Source organism: Stegodyphus dumicola, chromosome 4 (genome assembly GCF_044657685.1).
Source record: "Stegodyphus dumicola isolate Sdum_Otavi_A_Nest chromosome 4, ASM4465768v1".
Taxonomy (NCBI): domain Eukaryota; kingdom Metazoa; phylum Arthropoda; class Arachnida; order Araneae; family Eresidae; genus Stegodyphus; species Stegodyphus dumicola.
The window spans coordinates 70,406,368-70,429,903 of record NC_140771.1 but is presented as its reverse complement, the minus strand read 5'-3'; the positions used below and the strand labels follow the sequence as shown (position 1 = coordinate 70,429,903).

General features: G+C 33.7%; 1 protein-coding gene across 7 annotated transcripts in view; it reads left to right on the top strand.

Annotated features, from left to right (window-relative positions):
• The window catches only part of LOC118203504 (dietary and metabolic glutamate transporter-like), a 205,500-nt gene that overhangs the window by 35,755 nt on the left and 146,209 nt on the right, over positions 1-23,536 (top strand). For 3 of the 7 annotated variants that reach the window (XM_085815061.1, XM_085815065.1, XM_085815057.1), the window contains exon 1: positions 9,973-10,127. The exons of 2 other annotated variants lie outside the window; for them this stretch is intronic. The gene's annotated coding sequence lies outside the window, so the exon portion shown is untranslated. Of the gene's footprint in view, positions 1-9,972; positions 10,128-23,536 lie in introns of those variants that run through there. 2 more of the 7 variants (XM_085815063.1, XM_085815059.1) reach the window with 1 other exon arrangement.

Here is a 23,536-nt window from a genome sequence, read left to right as displayed (position 1 = left end):
TGAACCGAGCACTGAATTTCTTCTTCAAGCTCAGTGTTTTCTTCAGGGTGGGATTTGAAAACATTTCCTAGCTCTTCAGCCATTAAGTTTGCAATCTCAGCTTCTGAGTGATGCGTGACACCCAGGTGATTAACAGGAGAGACGAAATTGGTCCTGCTTGTTCTTAGAGACCGGGCAATCCTCCAGACTGAGTTCGGTTGTAAATCCATATTTTCAAGTAAGAAATCTCATTTATCAGAGCGGAATTCATGGATATCGTTTTTAATTTTCCTATTTAGGTAATTTAAGTGTTCTTCTGTCTTGAGGATTTTGGGATAACTGCCATTGTTTTCTGACTCGATTTCTTCTTTTAATTAACTCTTTTATTCTAGTCGGGAGTGCAAGATGATTTACAGAATTTCTAGGAGAGGAGGCATTCTTAATAGCAATTTGCATTTTATGCGTAAGTAAGTAGACTTGATTTTCAATATCACCACAGTGATTAAAACTACAATTACAGGGATAGTCTTTAAGTTGGTCAGTGAATTTGCTCCAGTTAACTTTGTAAGAAATTTTCTTTAGGAGCGGGTAAATCCCCTAAAAATCAAAGCTTATCTGGAAATGGTCAGACATCAAATCTTCATGAACTTACAGCAGAGGAGTAGTACTTATATTTTTGAGTAGCGCAATATCCAGAATTTCACCTGTGCCGTTATGATGCAGGCGGGTAGGAGTGTGAGGAGCAACAAGCCTAATATCATTACTTAGCAGATAGTTGTTCAGAATCCGGCTAGTTGCATTGTCCGTTATAGTATTCCAACTACGGTATTTTGAGTTTAAATCTGCCGTAATTATAGTGGGATAATTTGTAGAAGAAAGTATGTCAAGATCGGAATTTAGGAGAATTCTATTCGGAGGGAGATATACAGCAATGAACAGATACACTTCATTCGTAGTACTATAAACAAGCATGGTAGTATTTTCAATAAGGCTAGCTGCAGGGAGGTGAATAACAGAGTGTTTTATATGATTTTTGATAAAAATCGCGTTTCCTCTACCTCTGTTATGCGTTCTGTCATTTCTGGCAATAGAGAAGCCTGGAAGTTTAATTTTGTCATTCGCTTTAAGGTGGGTCTCGTTAATTAGCATTATGTCAATCTGATTTTTATCTAAAAAATCTCCGATTTCGTCGAGTTGATTTTTAATGCCTCTAGCATTGAAATAGCAAACTTTCAAAAAGCCGGTTTGGCTGCAATCACAGTATTGATACTTTGATTTGATCTAAAATTCATAATCAGGATTATAGTAAAGTATTCGAAGGCTTTCATGCTAGCTTCAAGTTTTGCTAATATATTTTTAGCATTTTTAAATTCATCGAATAATTCTTTCGCCTTTTTCACATGTGTTTTGAAACAATCAAAAAAGGTGGGTGGGTCTTCAGTAGGTTTTTCCCAAGCCGAAGGCTTAACTTTAGGGTTAGCATTAGGAAGAGCAGGAAATTCATCATCCTTTAGTTCAAATTTTCTTGCTTTAGCTGCTTTTAGTTTCTTATGATTTTCTACGCTTTTTTTGAATGTTTTCAGGGTGCTGCGAGCAACCTTTATACGATGAGACATGGGGACACCCGCAAAGGGCGCAGATAGCTGGTTTTTGCTCTCTAGTTAGCTTACAAGTATGAGTTTCATGATATTCGGCACATTTCAGACAGCGCGCTTTGTAATGACTCAGGGGCCGTATGTGTCCATAGCGCTGACACTTATGGCACTGCACAGGTGGTCGCGATTTATACGTTTCTATGCGAACATCTAGTCCTCTTAGGGTCTTGATTTCATAGATCTTTTTACCTGCTACATTCCTCTTACATTCAGCAACAAAGAGCGGGAGAGGGGTCATGCTACCATCTTTAAAGCTTTTAAGCTGCCTTATTTTTTCAATAGGAATTCCTTGATCCTTGATTTCTTTTATAACTAATTCACTATTAGTATTTCGTGGGAGTTTTCTTATAAGTGCCTTTATAGGCTTTCGCGATTGAATTTGAAATGTGTGAAAGGGGATGCCCCTATCCTTTAACATTTTAGTGACTACTCTGTAGTCTTCGAAGTCAAAAACTTTAATCTTGAGAGTGTCTCCAGTTAGCTTACCTTTGACTTTGATGCCTAAAGCCTCTATCTCTTCTTTAAGTTTGTCCCAGTTGGGGTTAAAATCATCAAGTACAATTGGAGGAATATGCTCTGCAGTTTTTTTGGGTTCGACAAAATCAATTGCGCTTTCACTATCTTGCTCCATTTGATCATCAGGATTTAGCGTTTCGTATAACTTTTCCATTTTTTCTTTCGCTATCTGTGTATTTATTTTTAGTAAAATATTTTCAAGAAATTTAATCCTATCATTAGTTTTATCATCCTTTTCAGGTTGTGACATCAATTTAGAGTGCTCATTTTCAAGTATTTGCTTAAAAGCGATAACTTGATCAACATTACCGCTATTACTTAACCGATTAAAAGTGCTTTCGGTAAATGAATCATCAATAACAGGTAGAGCGTTCTCCATAACTTCTTTGAAATTAGTAGCCTAGCCCTAACTCAAGTTCGGTGCCGACATTCCGAATATCAAAGAAAAACTTACCACCCAGAAGAATCCAAACCGCCAGGCCTCCTTTCAGTATTAGCAATCACGAACAGCAAGTCCAGTAATCCAAAAAGCGATCGTGAATGACAATGACCAAATTATAAAAATTTGAAGATTATTATGACCAACGTATACTATTATTATAACTCAGAATTCGAACGGCGTATTGGTATTTTAACTCAGAATTCATGTCGTTCATTTTTTAAATGAACGACATGAATGCACAAATTTTATATCATCTTAAGAATTATCTAATCGTTGCCACATGTTCTATTCAAATACTATAATAAATCTAAACCAATGTATAAAAGAAATTAAGCAAAGAACAACAACAACAACAAAAAAGAAACAGTTTTTCACAGACGATTCAGAATTTCTCATTCAATTAATTCAGTTCTCACTTCGCGACAAGGCAAAAATGCATTAAAACTCAAGATGTCTGTATTGAAAATTATAAAGTAAATCTTAAACACTTATTTCCTCGAATAAATTCCAGAATGGATTAAGCATGATTTAATTCGCAATAATAAAAGAAGGCGTTATCTTTGTTATTGCGAAGCTTGCTTTCTCTAGATTGGCAACAAATATACTATTCTGCTGTTTCAAATGTAAACAAGCAATGGCCGCCGTGGAAAAAATTATTAGGCCTAGCGGTACTTAAAGATCTTTTAAATTGTTGATAATTCTAAAAATATTGCATACAGATTCACTAAAGGCATAAAAACCTTAACCGGAAGATCAGAACAACATAATTCAATAATTTTTAAAGCAAAAAAATGCACAATTTACAAGAAATAATAGTATAAGTGTATATTAAATATTATTTCTTGTAATAATAGTATTACAAGAAATAATAGTATCAAGTATAAGAATAAAGAAACTGAGATCACTGAGCCAAGTAACAGAATGGATATATATATATATATATATATATATATATACATATATTTATATACGTTTGGTGCGGCCGATTGCAACCAAAATAAGAGGTGCACATCTACATGTTATAGCTGTCCTATATACAAAATTTCAACTTTCTGAGGCTACTCGTTTTTGAGTTATGCGAGAAACATACGTACGTACGTACGCACAGACGCCACGAAAATTTCTCTTCAAAATTCATTTTAAACTAGTTTTACAATTTTTTGTGGGGAAAAGAATCCTTTATCCTGTCCTTACGTACAGATGTCACGCAAAAACATGGTTAAATTGCATTTGATAGCGGTGAAAATGGATATTTGCGTTGGAATATGATGCCTGAAACTTTTCGCGATTACTATACTTCCATTTTACTTCGTACAAGGAAGTAAAAATGAGAAAGATTATTATCTTAAAAACTGCAATTTCGGAAGTGGAATTTACATTTAATATTTCGCTTTTAGATAAATATTTTTAAACCTTTTTTCTTTTCTTAAACTTTAATTCTGCTATTGAAGAAGGTATTTTTCTTTCTTCTTGAACAATAAATCAGATAAAACAATCTGTATATTTGAAAAAAAAATTAATACCGTCTAGAAATATGAACTCTGATCCTAGCTTGGGAATTTTATTTCAAAAGTTGGAGCTTTCAAATTCCAGAAATGAATAGGTCAGAATTTGAAACTAAATATTTATGTCTACATTTCACGTATGGGCATGAAATGATAAGAACTCTCATACGCGATTAGAATTCCTCATAAATGATGCATTTCTGCCTTTTAAATTAATGATTAAGCTGAAAAGAATCCGAGATCAGTGAGGATCGAAAAACCTTATCTTCAATAATCAATTTTTAAATTTAATCTTTTATGAGATTTATAATCATTTGTTGACCTATAAAGAAAACTGGATAAAGAAATACATAGCAGTATTTCGCACCACGAATATCTCATGTAACGAACGTCTTGCATGACGAACTCAGTCTACCTTTACGAATTTCAGGTGAATATCATCAAATTACTAGTACATGAAACAAAGAACTAAATTTCTTTTATTTTCTGATTTGTGGCACGTTAATAGTATAGGAAATGCTTATGAGCCCGATCCTTTCTTATCTCTTCTAGCTTCAGCCTATAATTCCTTACAAGAATGAGTTTTTAGGATCGCGTTAATTGCAAATGAGAAGTAAAAAGTATTTAAATAAAAGTTCCACTGACTTCGAGAGAGAAAAATAGGATTCCTGAATAGCGCACGTTTGCCTTTTTACTACGAATCTCTAAGTGTTACTACGCTGGGCCGTATTACGTGAGTTTTGATAGCTTCGCTGGCTAGTTTAATATTACGAGCCAAAGTTAGAATTGTGTTAGCTTCGGCTAAATCTCTTTAGTTAATTATTAGTTAGTTCTTATTTCTTACATTTTAAGCTAAGCTTAAGCAGAGGCTTTGTTGTATACGTCCTGAGAAAGGAGACGACTGTATATCTTTATTTGGAGCAATTAACCCTTCTTGAGTTTACGTTTATGTTCTTGTATTTAAGCGATTATTCGCTTAGCTGTTGTTCACTAGGTTCTTCAACACTTAGTTTAGTAGAATGAAAAGGAGGAACACTACAAAAGTGCTGCATAGTTACATTGAGTAGGAATCTGAACATACTTCTAGAAGTCTGGAAAAGACTACTAAGTATTCATATCTATTGTAGCCACTAACGATTGTAGCCACTAAGATCCAGGCAGAGGTCCAGATTATAACAAGCCGTAACATTAGATTCAAGTTGATATAAATCTAATGGCGGCTCTGTGTATTACCAATGCTACCTTCTATTTCAGGACCATCCTAAAGAACAGGCAGGAGATTACCACTTTTAAGCAATTTCTTGAAACTGGCTCTTATTTATATATTTATTTATTTTTAAAATGCATAAAGGTAAAGAACAGCTGAATCTTCCAAAGTGGAAGATTAACCTGAATCGAGAAATGAAAGAAGAAATGAAACAGGTTGCAAGGTAGAACAGAATAGCAGGTTAATTGGGGTACAGTCCCCTCTATCAAGGGTTGCATTTGCATCCGAGATTGAGTATTCCCAAAAGCATCTCATGTACGATGACATGATGTATAGGGTTTAGGTTTGGAAATCTGGCTTGCCAATCCATCTGATTAATACTCTTTCTTTTCAGAAAGTTCATCCACCACCTATGTGAAAGAGCTTTGCCTTCCATAAAAATAAATTGAGGCCAACTGCAGTCCTGAAAAGAAGTCCTGAAACAGTAAGAAAGAACAAAAAGATTTGCTTTTTGCGACCAGCTCATTTCTGTTCACAAAAGAGCCGTCATCGCGCAGAGAAAACAAATTCTAGATCAAGCACTAATGGGGAAGATTTCTCTTTACAGATGAGTCCCGATTGACCCTAACGAGAGTGATTCTTGAGGTTTATTCATCTGGAGAGTACCACGGACCCACTACCTATTCTTTAATAATTGAGAACAGGGTCAGTATAACAGCAGAGGTTTGATGTTCTCAAGGAGGCATCCTGTTTTTATAACCGCACAGATATTAAAGTATTTTGCAGAAGTCCTGTAACTGCTGCAATCGAGAAGAGATCTTACACCCTTATGTTTAGTAACCAAAACAGATTGTCTACTATATTTAAAAAAATTCCCCACAGAATGTAAGTTTGGCTAAGCTTTTAAAAAATAAGTTACAAGCACATGATACAGACAGTGATATCTTGACTTTTCATGGCATTTTCCATCCAAAGAGTCTTTGTAAAGCTACACTGGACTTAAAGCATGTGGGAGATCCCATTGTTAATGTGGTGTGAACATAATAAAAGCAAGGACACTTCACTATCGGCAGTTCAAATCGTTTTCTGAGGATGTGGAGGCAGAATACAGTGAGGTAGATGAGCCTGGGCAAAGAGATAAAAAGAGTCTGAGTACTGCATAATTAAATCCTCTTTTCTGAACGCGAAGGGGATATCTCATTTTATTACAAAAGTAGGATGTGAGGAGTAGAAATGTGAGATGACGTTTGCAGATGATTTATTTAAGAAACTGAATATGAACTGAATGTGACATTGCAGGGAAAGAGATTATTTGCACATGACATGTGAAAGCATGTAAAATCATTCAAAGAAAAATTAGGTCTTTTTGCAAGGCAAGCATATGAAGGCAATTTTTGTCAGTTCCTTTTATGAGGAAAACAGAAAGTGTATGAAAGTTTTTCTGCTAAGATTAGGGATCATCTGAAAAGTTTAGTAAACAAGGTTACAAGAAAATTTTAGCTAAGAAAATGAGACTAAATTCAATTTGCTTTCTTATCCCATCACTGCTGATATTGACACAGCACCTGAGAAGCTGCAGCTTGAACTTATTACCATGCAGTTCAGATCACACTGTGAAAGAAATACCTGGTGCTGTGAGATAAGTTGACGTTTACAAATGTTTGTCTGCTGAAAACTTCCCCGTATGAAGAAATTAGCTAGGAAAATGTTCTCTACATTTGGATTTATATATAGCTTTGAGTAAAGGTTTTCTTACTTGAAGATCAACAAGAGTAAATAAGATGCTCTTTGACAGACATTTACTTGCAGGCTGTGATGAGAATTTAAGCAAGCGATCTCAGTCCTGATTTTTAAAATAATGGAGAAAGGTGTGATAGGGTCCATTTGTCTCATTTAACTGATTCTAAAGCTAAATGTGCTTTCAGCTATAGATGATATGAAATTAGTCCAATAAACAAATTGAATAAAACTGATACTGTTTCATTCCATTTATATTTATTCATTTTTATAGTACAAATTATACCTTTCCTGAAGTGCAAAGTTAATTAATGAATTCAATCATCATCTCTACGTTAATCTCCGCTTCAACAAAGTGGTGCCTGAGCGAGCACAATTGTTCACTCCTGTTTACAGAATTAAATTATGGACATATAATTTGTGCTAAATAAAAATAACAGAAAATAAATAAAATAACAGGAGCCTTGTCACAATTTTTTTGGGCAGAAAGCTGTTAAGCTGGCGATTATTCCTTCACAGAAAATACCAATTAAATGGTTATCCTTATACACCACACAAAATACACAAATAGTACAGAACGTGCACAAATACGGTAAACAGATATACGTAGATACTGTTCAGAATTTTTTACATACATAGATGACTTTAGTGCAGTTATATGTGAAATTGTTGTATTTTTCTGTGTAAAGTAACGCGAAACAAATTTTAAGAGAAAACTATGCAGGGACAAGTGCATTTAACAATGAGTAAATGGGTATCTCGGTAGTTTGGTGAGATATCGCCAAGCTGACACGCGAAATTTGGTGACAAAATGAGTTGCCAAATTTGAGGAGAAATTGCCAAATGACGACTAATTCGGCGACCATTTGGCGATATTTTGGTCCAGTCCCTGTATCACCGTAATATGTGTTGAAATTGAATAAATGCAATTGAACACTATGTTAGCTGTAATCATAATTCTAACCTCATATTGCTTTCCAGTAATTTCGAGAGGCAGAAAGAACTAGAAATATCTCGGCGGCCGGTTGAAAAATTTTTTAAAGTCTAAGAGAGAGCATCTATTCTCAGTTGCTTAGTTACTGTTGGAGTCGTAGTTCCGCGTGAATTGAGATAACTCGGAGTTAATTTTTCTTTTTAAATGCGCTCTGCATTGCGCTGTGTTTAACGTTCTTAGCAAATTGAAGCGTATCGACAGATTATACTGTGTAATACTGTGGATACTTGTACGAATATTTCTGTAGGAAATTCTAGAGTTGTGAAATATTTCTTTTGATAAAAATAAATTTTATTAACCTATTATCGGACTTCCGCATTCAATCTATTAAGAACCCGTCCGCATAAAACAATACATTATTTTTCAGTGATTATAGGACAAAAACAAGGCATTGTTGTCCTTTTTTTCTAGTTAGGATCATTACAGTCGTACTATATATTTTAATTTCAGAATTGCTTATTCTTTCATGTCTTTCATCAATTTTTTTAAGCAAGATGATAATAATGGGTTCTTAATTGAGCAACTTTGAGTTCCTCGTGTATTGCATTGTTTCTAATTTACCAGTGGGAATTAGCATTTCGCCGCAGATCATTTGTCTAGGCAGTTTATGTTTGCTTTTTGTGGTTCTACATGAATACGTATGTCTAGATTGGACAGGCATAACAGAGCATGGAACACAGAATGAAATGAGTAACTCGCTATCAATAGATGGAAAGCTGCTTCGACTACTTAAGGGGTAGATTTTAACTTTACGAGTTCGAAACTTCTGGATAATAGATGTAATGTATGGAGTTATAAATGGTTTGAGTTCTTATTTGTGCATATTAATTATTAAATAGTTTTAATGTTGTTTGACGGCTTTTATAGAAAGATAATGATCATGTTCCTTCCGCAACTATTTGTAAACTCTAGTTCTTTCATTTTGTGAAAGAAGCTCACTGCTTGACCAACTTATGAGTTTTTGTTATTTAATGCTATTATTTTTATTGCTGTGAGAGAGGGGTATTTACGTATTATCCCGCCGACTGTGAAACTGTTGCCAAGAAGCGCGATTTAACGCCAGTTATGAATTAATATGACTTCACAGCACACACATAACATCTGCGCTTTCTTTTTGAGAGGTAAACTCGATTAATTTTCGATAAGCCACATTTTGGTCCCCCCCCCAGGGGCATGAATTAACTGTATTAGCTGTATTTCTTTCTTTTCTTGTTTGTTGGAGAAATGAGTTCGAGGGCTGTAAAATCACATTTGTGCTACGATTCATTTACAGCGGGTCGGAAGATGTTCTCTCAACCAGGTGTAAGTGGACTTGAATAGAGGAAAGAACAGCTGGTTTTGGAGAACAAAACAGTTAGAGATTGGGATAATTTCTGTATTTATACCATTCTAAACAAAGCTTATGATAAAATCGGAGGGCGTAACAAAATAGTAGACATCGATGAAAGCGCAAAAACAAAGCGGGTTGCAGTAGTGGCTCTTTGGTGCGCTGGTGCAGAGAGATTGACGAGTCTAAAATTTTCTTTTTCTTAAAAGCTTGGACTTAGAAAAACAATTAACGGGAAATTTGTACACATTTTTTTCGAATCTTGCAAGTTATGACTTGTTTAGAATTCCAGTTTCTAAAGGATCAAGAAATGGCTTGCGATACAATAAAATGGAACGAAACTTCGATAAAAAGCTTTTCAGAAAATCAGATTTTTTTTTGGCAACAAAGTTTTTTCGAACCCAGTTTGTGATGAACTTACTCACGTTTTTAGATTATAAATCTCATGGTTATCTACTTCTAGCCGAGCATTCTCCTATCGATTCCTATCTTGAATAAAGATTTTCTTGTAAGATATTCTTCCAGCCTGCTTCTGAACTGGACTCTTGACCCATATGATAAGGCATGCCAGAATGGAAGGAGTAATTGGTATTCTCTCAAATTCAAAGTCTGCGGAATAAGAGCTATGACGTGTCTGATGACGAATAATTTAAGCAAAAAGAGAATGGGTAACGGATACAGAGCACATTCGTGTGCGTCCGGCGGAAATCGTAGATAACGGAACATCGTGTTAGCTATTTCTTAACTGAGCGACAATTATTCTGGGTAAGCATATTTCAGATATTGTGATTCAGATAAGATGTATTGAATTATTTATTGTCATGCCTGTTGAAGAAATTTTTCCTCATTGTGAGAATAAAACTGAATTTCACCGTAAGAAATACTCAAACATATCCGACAAAGAGATTACATATTTGTTTTTAATTGCTACTGCTTTATCCATTATATTAATATAAAATATACCCATAGTACTTTACCCATAAAGAATTCTTTCAATGATTACTTTCGCTTTTATTTAAAAATTGCTTTATTTATCTAATAATCATTGCAATTTCTAACCCACTGAAATTTACTTTGATATTTTAGTGACTTTTAACTAACTTTTCGATATTTATCTAATGATAATAATTTATATTCAAAGTAATTTTACTTTAGTTCGAAGACTTCTTGTATTGTCTGTGTTAATTATTACATTTTAATTCTAATCCTTTTATTTTATAAAAAGCATCACTTGCATCACTTGCTATGCTTCTGTGTATTTAATATTTTTATTATTATTTATATTTAAATAGCACAGACTTTTATTTTAATGTTTTTGTTATTTTCTCCTTTATTTAATTAATACATTAATACTATTACTTATTACTTAATTAATACTATTAGTGCATTAGATGTGAAGATATTTACATGCTGTATTCTTTTTTATAAATTTGAGTAATATTAATTAATAATGGAATAGCGCTTAGAATACTGAAATTTGTTTGTCTGCCATGTATTCCATTTTTCATAACAGAATTAAGGTTGTAATTTCGAAAGATGTTTAACTAACTAAACCTGCTTAATGTCAAATCTAAGAAATAACCTTAAGAAAGTAACTCAAATGGTTGGCCAGTTATCGTTCATTATGAAACACAACTCCTTAATGGTAAATTGGAGGTGAAATTTAACATAGAACATTATTATCCTTGTTCTTGTTCTTATCTAACTAAAAAGTAGTAAAAAAAATAAATGATACGATTGCTCATTGGTATCAAGTACAGCGGCTGGCTGCTAAGTTAAGAAATACAACAAAATACTATTTTCTGTTATTAAATAATGAAGAATCTCTATGTATGTATGTATGTTCCTCGCATTGTGGAAAAGAAACGGTACCTAGAGGTAACTCAATGTTGAACAAACGCAGTCCTTCACCGAATATATGGGCCTAGAATCCCGAATTTTGAATTTCTAATATGAGCTTTGTTTATTTCATATTTTGTACGTATGAATTTTTGATTAACAAAGTCGCGATTTAAAACGAGCAGTGATAACACTGCTCGAAGTAAAATATCATGATCTCCAGCGCTCTAGACTGTTGCCACTTGGTAAAATGTAAGATATTTATCTTTCAGTTTTATTCAACAAACTCGGCTGTTGAAAAGCAATATACTACCACTGCCTGAAATAAAATACTTTCAGTTTTCAAGCGCCAGCGTGTTGCCATTTAGGAAAGCGTATAATAATTAGCTTCAGAATTTAATCTGTCTGTTACTAAGTAAAAAACTAATATTTTATTTAAAAACAATAAATACAGTTCTTAAGAATATTTTTGTCTATTTTTAATATGATTTATTTTAATAAAAATACATTCAAATCATGAGATGTCTAATTAGGAATATTAAAGATTTTAATGAAATTACATTAAAGAGACTCATTAAAATCATCAGATATATTTTCTTTCTTATGGAAATTATTTTTGGTGGTTAGCTGCGTAAAAGGTCTGGTACAGCTGGAAGGCTGCTTTATAGTTAGAATACCGTGGAGTCGGAGTCAAATTGAATTGAGTCAAAAGTCGGACTGAATTGCTAGCATTTAACCGATTTCGGTACCATCGACCATTCTAAAGTTCTTTTCTGCGAGCATCTTTTCGTGTAGTAAGAGACAGTCAAACTACGAGAAATCCACTGAGCTACCGTTTAAAAGATTACTTCCTAGTTTTAATCCATGCCGCTTGCCATGTAGTTTGTGTAAAACTCTGATCTGAGCAAGTAACGTGAAAAACCAAGAAAGAGTGGAAAGGAACTAGCATAAAGCTAACTGTGAGAGAAACCTAAATCGTAAATATCATAAAGATTATCTATAACATATATATTTAAAGCAATTTTGAAGTTTAAGTGTTATGCATATGTTAATGTATTCTGGCATTAATTTTGGGGAAAGTATAGTTGATTTTTCATGATTCCTGTTCCAAATAAATGCCTAATAGATTTTACAAGTGTTTTTAAGACAAAATGTTGTTTGACTTCTAAATTAATAAATTTTAGTTCTCTCCCGTTCTTCTAATTTACTGAAGTTTCTTTACTTTATGAGACCTTTTCTTTTTTGAATATTCTTTCCCAAGTTATGCTTCTCCTCTATTCATTTCAATTAATTTTAACTTAAATCACAGTATTTTTTAGGTTATATCCTTTAAAAAAAGATGTCTCCAAAATAAAATTTACAAAATTATGAGCGACATATATGTGCAAAAATAAAGCAACTGAACGATTTCTTACAAAAAGAAAATAGATCACTAATCTTCAGATAAATCTATCTCCTTCAAAATGATCGCCATAGGAGCCTATACAGTTTTTTCATTATTTCTTCAGATCATCGAAACACTGCTTACATGCGCTAGAGCTAACCGATCGCAAAATACGAGTAACATTTGATTTAATATCCGAACGTTTTCAAATCTGTTCTTTCATACCTATCTTAAGCTTCGTAAACAGGAAAAACCAGCTGGCGATTAGCCAGGGGAGTATGGTGGGTAGTTTATTAGTGCGATTGAATGTTTAGTAAGATATGAATGTGCAGACAGCTCTGTATGGGGCCCTAGCATTGTTGTCTAAAATAAATCATTTGCCATAATCAAAACGTTCTTTCCAAACTGTATCTCTTAATTGAAAAAGAACTTCCTTGTAAAAATACTGGTTCATTGATTGATTTTAGGGAGAAATTCGTACTGAATAAGTCCTTTGTGATAAAAAAAAGTGCAACCAGCATAACATTATTCTTTGATTTCGACTTCTGTGCTTTTTTATGTGGGAGAAGACTATCCTTTCCACTGCGCATTTTGTCTTTTTATTTCTCTGAGTCGTATTATGGACAGCAGGCCTCATTTCCCGCTACGATACAGTTTACAAACAAATTTTCTCTAGTTTTCCTCATTCTTTGAAATTGAATCGTGCCCTATCGTTAGTTCATCTTCAACGTTTTTGCGCACGCATTTAAAGCAATTGTACCACTTATTAATATGTTGTAGAGACATTAAGTATTTTTTGGAAGCGGGAAAGACGAAAAATGAGCAATCGCGTTCACCGGGAATCGAACCGCGGACCTCTGAAATACCGGCCCAACGTGCAGAACCACTACACCAGGAAGACACGCTAGGAAAGCGGGAGAAATACCTTATAAACTGTAATTAATCATTACTTCATTTTAATTTGTAGAAAAAGGGCAGTAATAAGTTTGTTTCATTAGGAAAAATTAGAGCTCTTTTATCTGCCATTTGTACAGGGAGAAGAGAATTCTCCCTTTTATAATGCATTTAGTATTCCTGAGCTCATCAGTAATCTTATGAAAGGCTTTCAAGCTAACAAGTCTGTGTACGACAGTCTGTCAAGATATAAGAAAAACTTAATTGTTCGGTTTCAGTAAATAGTTGCAATTCGATGGCACGATTGTTTCTTATTTTGGCCTTGTGTCAGGTTCGATTGTAAGATTAGATTACAGCTACCAGCTTATACATAAACTTTCCTCTTTATTATTATTATTATTATTATATGGTCTGAAAGTTTATCATATATCTTTGGACTTGTGTATAATTTAATATAAAATTATTTCAAATTTCGTTTTAAAATTAATGTAACTTATTTCTTGTGAAAAATATGCCATGAAAAATATGACTTGTGAAAAATATGTCTCTCAGCCGGCCAGTTGATATACTGGCTAGGAGCGTCGACTGCGATATTGAAAGGCCCAGATTCGAATCCCAGAGAAGGCATGGTTGAAATTGTCCGTCTTCTCGTAGGAGGTAATGATGGCCGTCTATTAGGTGCCTCCGCAATAAAATGGCTACCACTTCCGACCTTAGGAGTGGCCAATGTCGAAAAAAGACAAAATAGTGCTCGCTGTTAAAAAAAAAAAAAGTCTCTCATAAATATGCCGCTATACTAAGAACAGGGTTGAGAAACACTGCTCGAAAATTTGAACACGGCTGTGTAAACAATATCATACCGATTATTTTATTGTACTACATTTGATTTCAAGGAATTAGTATTAAATCATGTTTTTAGCCGTTCAATTTACATTTCAGTGCGCGTTTTTCCATCAGAAAAGCGAAATCATGAAATTAAGGGGCAAAAGAAAATTAATGATTCTTTTTCATATATTTGTAAGATATTTCTTTGTTACATTAATTAAGTCTATCCTTTGAATTGCGGTCGGTCAAAAACGTTTCTGAAATTTCCTTATTTAACTAGAAATCTTGTGTTATTAAAGCTTCTAGAACACAATTCTTGATTAAAGAAGAGCCTGTTACAATCAAGATCTATGAAACAGTTTAGTTTGATTATTTGAATATGTCAAAGCATACGAGAACAATCTGCTTAAGGGAAGGAATGCTTTCATGATGGAATTTCTAACAGAAACTGACTTATATTCACGCTAAAGTGGTTTAATTTGGTTATTTAAATATGACAAAGCATATAAGGGCTATCTGCCTAAGGGAAGAGATGCCTTCACTGGGAGTTTTCAAAGGGAAAATGGTTTGTGCTCACGTTACGCATGAGGAAAAGTAAAAAAAGAATCATGCAGTTAGGCCTTCCGCCCGGAATGGAAGCCAAGTCGAAATCCCAGTATTCAGGGGTTTATTCCCTCGGATACAGTTAGGGTCCACTGAGACAGAGAAAATAAAATTTTAGCATTAAAGCATTAGTGGCTAATTAATTGCTTTGTATTATATAAACCATTTTTTTGGTTAATTTTCCTGTATATTTTTTTATTTATGAAATCCATACGAATATGTAAATATTAATTATTACTGATTATTTTAACATAAGTTCTTCACACTTATATATAAAATCATTTGATAGCAATTAGAAGAAATAACAGTAATATAAAGATTATTATTAATTATTATAACAATTATTATTTGTTATTTAGCCTTTGTTATTTGGTTTACTACTCACTGACTTCATAATGAAGACATATTTAAAGAGCTTCATATATTTTGAATATCTATTATCACTAGCACATAAATGTTTTATTTGTTGATTTTTCATAACATCACATGATGCTTGCTTTGTTAATTAGTTAAGAAAGAGGAAGAACAATAAACTATCTGCCTTTTCTGTCCTTAAGGATAAAGGATTTTCAATGTAAAAGGAGAAATATCCCGTTTCGGAAGAGATGCGAACATAAATGTACTATTTATTTGCTCCAGTAGCCTGATAAAACTATCAGATGACAAATGGCTGGCTCTGTTCCGCATTTATAACCTCAAAATCTCATTAACGAGGTCTTCAAACGCAGTCTTTGGAATGATTTAGTTTGAATGTGTCCGCACGTGGTAAGGAATACGTCAAGATAACTAGTTAACAATTCTCCTGATAATGTAATACGCATTTACTCCCCGCATTGCTTAAGAATTGCAAATAACTGCGTTTAAGATGAAAGAAATATCATCAGATAATAAAAAAAAAAATTATGGTGATCTTATTTCTTTGACTCGAAATTAGCACCTTCGAAAAGATAAAAGGAATTTTCATAATAGAATTAAATTATTGCAGTTTTAAAATTAACTGATTTTGCTTATCCTAGTATTTGCAAATTTTACGTGCCTTTGTCAAATATGCATTTTTATGAAAAGTATCGAGTGTCTAATAGTCAGTATATGCTTAAAAAAGGGAAATAATAGTTGTTATTTCTTGTAAATGTTTCTGTTATGACAGAACTGCAATCTTCACGCGCTGTTTGTTTGAACTACATTGCATTATTAAAAGGATTGAATTGGATTATTTAATTATGGCAAAGCACACGAGGGCTATCTGCCTAAAGGGAGGGATGCTTTCGTGGAGGACTTTCTAAGGGAACTTGCTCATATACACGTTACACATGGGGAAAACCACGAAAACACCCATGCAGCTAGCCCGTTCGTGGTATTCAAACCTCGGACCGAACTACCAGTGTTCAGCGTCTTTACCGCTCTGCCGCTGATGGGCGCCGTTACTAAAAGATTGAGGTAGTCAGAACACATTGAACCTGAAGCAACATAATACGATTTGTATTTTAGTGCTTCAGGAGCAGTGTGTATAAGGCCAATATATTATTACATGCCCTTAAAGAAACTAAGCAATGGATGGTACAGTGTGGCCCAAAAGTCTCTATAGGTATCGTAATAAAGATGGGCCTTCTACATTTTCTGGACATGGAAGACGAGGACTTCACCACTGAATAGCCTACCTAACCTCATTCTAATACTTATTTATAAGCCGTCTCGTGCTGTTTTAGTGCAGCTTGCTGTGAACACGCAATCTCCTTCACAGTTAATATTAGTATTAAATCATGTTTTTAGCCGTTCAATTTACATTTCAGTGCACGTTTTCCCTTCAGAAAAGCGAAATCATGAAATTAAGGGGCAAAAGAAAATTAATGATTCTTTTTCATATATTTGTAAGATATTTCTTTGTTACATTGTGTCAATTTTACTCCGTGTCAAATTTTTAAGAAATGACACGGAAAAGATAGAAGTAATGTAGCAGTACCTGAAGATTGGTACTTTCATGAAGGAAACATCCAAAAGTTCTGACAGCTGTTATACATCTAAATAAAAATAGCCAAATTAGAGGTTTATATTCAATGTCTCGCATCAGATTATGCAGTGAAAAAGTTTACAGATTACGCAGTTAGGCAACAGGAACTTATTAGGGCCTCTGCGTACATGATTTCATACTTTAAGACATGGTCAAGGCTATTTAACCACCTACAGACTTTTAAATGTAGCAACTTGAGAAAATATTGCAGATTGAGAAAACACCGAGGAAAACTTTTTGCGAGAAAATATTTTTACGTAAGGTTATTATCGGATACCAATTTATTTAATGGCCCACCAGCGGCCGAGCGGTAAGACGCTGAACACTGGTAGTTCGGTCCGAGGTTCGAATCCCGCGAACGGGCTGGCTGCATGGGCGTTTTCGTGGTTTTCCCCATGTGTAACGTGTATACGAGCCAGTTTCCCTTAGAAAGTCCTCCACGAAAGGCATCCCTCCCCTTAGGCAGATAGCCCTAGTGTGCTTTGCCATAATTAAATACACCACACCACACCAATTTATTTAATGAAATATTGTGTTCAGAAAATTGTATAACAGCTGTAAAATTAATAATCGTCCCGAGCATAAAACTGAAACTGAAAGACACAGACTAAAGTTTTTCCCCTTTCAGAACGAACATATTTATTTAAATCCGCAGTGTTAGTAATTAGATTTTGGGAAGTAAATGCAGAAACAAAGCACGCATTTTGATCATGGTAATGGAAATTTCTTATGATATCTTTCTCTAAAGGAACTACCGTTTCTGAAAATATAAATTAACATCGACACTGAACGTCACTATTGCACAAAAACACATTTAGAAATATTAATGGTCCTGTTTAAGAGGTTTTACTGCAATATGTAGAAAAATGAAACACCCACCTCATTAAATAGGTGATATTAAACTGCTTGAAATAATTATTTCAACCGTAAAACAATTTTTTACATATTTGTGTTTTGCAAATCTGTCTTGTTCCAGACTGGCTTCGGAAAATTATTGTTGCTTTAATCTCAAAGTACCTTATTGATGATGATTGTATGAGGTTAAGTATATTGAGTTTAATGGTACAAACAATTTAAGCATACTATGATTTTCATTTTCAACTATTTTATAGTCTTAGGTATGGAGAATTTCGCGTTCACACTAAGCTTAACCGTTTGAGTCCGGCGAAGCGCTATCGCTCTTCACTTGTCCGTATGCCAAAAACACGGCGCAGCGCGATAGCGCTTTTCTTGTTTTGCGAAGACGCTGGTGTTGGTTAGTATACTTTACGCAATTATTGAGAGCAGTTGTAGTGATATCAGTAGCAGTTGTTTTATAGGAATTGGAAATTGTTTTCATTTTTTTACCAAGTGTTATGCAGCGTCTTCGCATTCTCGATACAAAACAAGAGAAGCGCTATCGCACTGCGCCGTATTTTTGGAATACGCAAGTGAAGCGCGCGCCGAACTCAAACGGTTAAGTAGAAGAAAGAAATTTTGTAGCTGGGGGCTCCTCTATCAGCATGCCAACAGATCGGCAGAAAAGATTTTGCATAGCTTAATATTGATTGGAACCACATAATACCGGAACTAACACAAAAATCTCATACAATTCAGAAAGCAAATTTAATCGAAATATATTCCGATGTTAAGTGGAATTATTACGAGAAAATAATATTGAAATACTGGCCAATAGACATTTGGTTTATGCTAGCAAACATATTCATACTGAAATCTATCTGCGAGGGAGATCATTTATGCTAATCAATGATAATTACGATGGACGTATCGGTTGGACGAACATAAATCGAATCCTAAACAAATGAAGTCTTCCATGTCCAGTTCGGTTTATCTTGAGCCACCCGAATGATGCTGTTCTGCTAAAGGATGTTATTACATACGAAGTTTATGAATTCCAAGTAATTTTAATTATCCCAAACAACCAGCCCAATCCTCTGAGGGAATATTAAGGCCTGGACAGTACTTGTCTACTGTCGGTGACGTAAGAGAGCCTGAATCTGCTCCCACTTATCAATCTGATTTTAAAGAGCGCTGATATCATACAAGGTATTTAAAATAGTGCATTATTAAATATCTCTTGATGAGTTGGTCATAGACACAATGTTCCAGCTTCAGAAATGATTTAAATAACATAAGATATTCATACTATGACAATTTTGGTTACGTGGTAAAAATTTAAGAAACCCAATTTTTCTTAAAATTTTTCTAAAAGGTATCATATCATATTAATATTGAAATAGTAATATATGTCACTGAATTGTCAATTCAATGTCAGAAATTGCAAGTGTTCTCTTTTATAGTGGAATCTGCTGAGAGCATGATCCTCTTTCGCATGTTGCTGTATTTATTAATTTCAGAATTAATGAATACAGCTAAGTACGTACATAAATGATGTGTTTTCATTCATTTCAGAGCTCAGCTTACTTGAATCAAATGCCTAGTCCATGCATAACGAATATACTTAGAAAAGTAACATCTCATTTATAAAGTATATTTACTCAACAAAATACAGGATTATCTCGTATAGTACGGCTTTACGCAGTGTTGGCCCTACTATAGTTCGGTTAGTAATTTCGGTTTAAAATTTCACCAAGTACTGACTGATTTATTATTGTTCGGTTCGAAAAGATTTTGCGCCAAATAATACAACCTAAATGTTCCGGCTAAATATTCACTGCCAAAAGGAACGGTGCTAATTGGTCATGCTCGTTCGCCGAGAGACGTAGCAGATTCACAGAGCGAACTTACCCCCAGGCTCTAGGATAGCCATATCGCATGATCATTTGTGATTTTCACCACTTGATTGATTCTTCTTTTTATAGAAACGAAAATCTGATGCCAGTTACGATAAACCGAACAAACGTAATTTACTGAATTTACAAGAAAAAGCTAGCGAAAGAAAACACTCGCGATTTAGAGGGATCTGCTAAAACTCATTATCTGTGCTTTGGTGTTCTAATAAGAAAAGGTGGATTACTATAGCAGTATTTCAAAGTCAATTTAAAGATTACTTTTGTCCTTTCGTTAAAAGTTACTGTGAAGAAGAAAACATAGCCTTTAAAGCATTAGTGCTACTAGATAATGCGCCAAGTCATCCTACTGGACCTTATATAATAAATAATGTTACACTTCATTTTCATTTCCCAAATACTACCTCCGTGCTAGAACCCATAGAAAAAGGGGTTAATTTAACATTTAAGGCTCTTTATTTCAGGAGGCAATCGAAGCAACCTCTGGTGAAAACGCTCTACCTTTGATCACATTTTGAAAAAATTGCAAGATTCAAAATGCTATTGAAAATATCGGACATACATGAAATGAAGTGAGTGAAAATAATGTGAGAAGCATGTGGAAATATGTTTTGCCTCATTGCGCTTATGACTTTTTGTCTTTGATTTTCAAATGGATACAATCTCAGTAAAAGTCGTGCAACTTAGACATGATTTAGGCTTTGACTCACATGATTTAGGCTTTGACTCATTGGATGCTGCCAGTGTCATGGACTGCATTCAAATGGAATCCCAGCCTCTTGATGTGACGAAAATATCCAAATGGAAAAAACTTCACATCGAATAATCTCGTTGAATTATTCAATGCAACTGGAAGAGCATGTGAATCGATTGAAGATAATGATTCAAATTCAAAAAGGAGCCCGTTTCAAGGCTCCTTATTGAAAGGCAAAAACTTGAAAAGTACACTTATTTGTTATTGCATGATGAACTAAGAAAAAAAGAAAAAAATACTGCCAAAAAACTTTGATTTTTCTGGTTAAAGAATAAGGTTTTTCTTTTAGATTTTGTAAACAAACAATAAGTCTTTTATTACGTATTGTGCGTTTTACCCTTTTATTATTTTCTGGTAATTTTAGGTAAATATTTTTATTTGAATAAAATTTGATAAAAACGAATTTTTAATTTTCCTACAGAAATAATTTACCTAGTATAGTGCTCTAGAATAACAAGTAACAGTATCAAGCGAGGTATTTTTGTATATCATAAGACTAGTAACTAGTTACTCAAGAACAAAAAGCTTTCCTTTATCATACTGTCAAAATTCCACCTCATAGACTTTATTGTGAAACTCTTGATTTTAAATAGTTTTCTTCAGCTTGATACTTAAAAAAGTAATTAATGTCATTAATTTCATAATCATTTAGCTCTTTTTTTCACCGCTGTCTACGTAACATTCTCTTCCACTAATGCAAAATCAATAAAGTAAAGAAAAATTTAAACAAAAACAAGAAAAGACCAGGTAACCACTAGGAAAAAAAAAAAAAAAAAAAAAAAAAGATCTTTGTTAAAGGCAATGGAGAGGTGGATGGCCTTCAAAAATAATGAAATTCAAAAATGATGATGAGTGAGGTGAACCAGACGCAAAGTTTCGTTAGTCCGGTTGATCTCACGGTCTAGATTTGATGCACGATGTCTAGAAAGCAAAATTGGAAAATTCCAACTGCGAGCTTTTTTAATTAGATGGAATTTTTCAGATTTTTTTTACTACGTTTTTTACACTTCCTTCCCATTTGAGGAAAAACTTGTTTTTTACTTCCTTGTACGAAGTAAAGGAAGTACTGTAATCACGAAAAACTCCGAGTACCATATTTCAACGAAAATATCCATTTTGATCGCTATCGAATGCAATTTAACGCTGTGTTTGTGTGACATCTCTACGTAAGGACAGAATAAAAGACTCTTTACCCCCAAAAGAATTATAAAACTGATTTAAAATAGTTTCAGAAGAGATTTTTTCGTGGAGTCTGTACGTACGTATGTATCTCGCATAACTCAAAAAAAAAAAAAAAAAACGAATAGCCTCAGAACGTTGAAATTGTGTATGTGAGATTGCTATAACATGTACATGTGAAACTCCCCTTGTGGTTGCAATTGGTCGCCCACAAAGTATATAAATATGTGTATATATGTATATGTATATATATATCCCCTCTGTTACTCGGCTCAGTGAGCTCAGTTTCTTTATTCTTATATGTTTGTAAACTGTGCATTTTTTGCTTTAAAAATGATTGAACTGTGTTGTTCTTATCCTCCGTTTAAGGTTTTTATGCCTTAGTTAACCTGCATGTTATAATTATAGAATTATCAACAATTTAATTTATAGAATTATCAACAATTAAAGTTGTTTAAGTGCGGGTAAGCCTAATTTTTTACCATAGCAGCCATATTTGTTTACATTTAGAACTTAGCAGAATAGTGGATTAGTTGCCAATCTACAGAAACTAAGCCTCGCAACAGCAAAATAACGTCTTCTTTTATTGTGAATTAAATTGTGCTTAACCCATTCTGGAATTATCATTTAAATTATTAAATTATCTCATATATTGACTCAGCATAGCGCGCGTAGCAAATTAAATCAGTTTCTATGCCTTCAGTGTCTTTTTGCCGAGTGAGACCAAAAGTCAACTTTCAGTTTTGTGCACCGAAAAATCTTCTTGCCCGCTGGCCAAATAGCTTTTTTTTTTTTTTTTTTCGTAGAAACTGTAATTTTGATGGTAAAAATTGTCTTTTTAATTCTTTTAACTGTATTTGGTGTTTTATGTTTTTCTATATCTTTGCATGTTTAATGAAGATATTTTGAGTTTTTATTATTTTTGCCTTGCCGCGAAGAAATCCGAAGACATAAGTTTTTCATATTAACAGAAAATACTGTCGCCAGTTCGTTTTGGATGGAGGAGAATGTTTACGAGTAGCACATGCGCAGTAGTTAATCGGCGCTGAATCGTCTGTGAAAAACTTATTTTTCATTTGTTTAATTTCTTTTATACATCGTTTTAGATTTATTATAGTATTTGAATAGAACATATGGAAACGATTAGATAATTCTTCACATAATAAAATTTTTGTGCATTCTGAGTTATAAAATGAATGAGATGTAACGCTGTTAAGTGAACCTAGCGCCAGAGTATCGCTATAGTAAATAAATATAGTGAATTTTAAAAAGCGCATTTATTCTATTGTGGTTCATGCGCTATCGACGAAGTAGATTTAATTCAATTCGATAAGTTTAAATGAAATGCAGGAAAAAAAATGCGTATAATTTAATATTCAGTACATGGAAGTCATGTAGTGTACACATCAGATTTTTTTATGATAATATTAAAGCGTTTATTTAAAATATGAAGATACATGTTTGATAAAAAAAAAAAAAAAGAAAAGAAAAGAAAAGAGCGAACAGTTTCAAATATTTATCAACCTACGAGCTGCAACAGAAATATGTACACGTGTGATGAAAATTAAGTTATGTTCTAAATGGTAATGATGAAGCCTAGATCTTAAACAATGGAGACACTAATTACCTGTTGAAAGTTTCTTTATTCTTGCATTATATGCATTGCGTTTATGCAATGCCTACAATTGGCTCAAAAACAAAGTCGTGTATTCCATAATTGTTAGTTTAATTTTTACAAATTACAGAATGGCGATAATATCCAAACAGAGGATCACAAGAAAGAAAAAGGCTTGCTAAGATTACGATATTGATATTAGACTAGAATAGCCTTGCTGATGGTTGAAATTTGCTGGTGGTTGATTAAAAGTTTTAGTTCGCAAATTTGACATTACTACTACATAGAAGACCAGCTCAATTTCATCCTATTTTAAAAAAAAA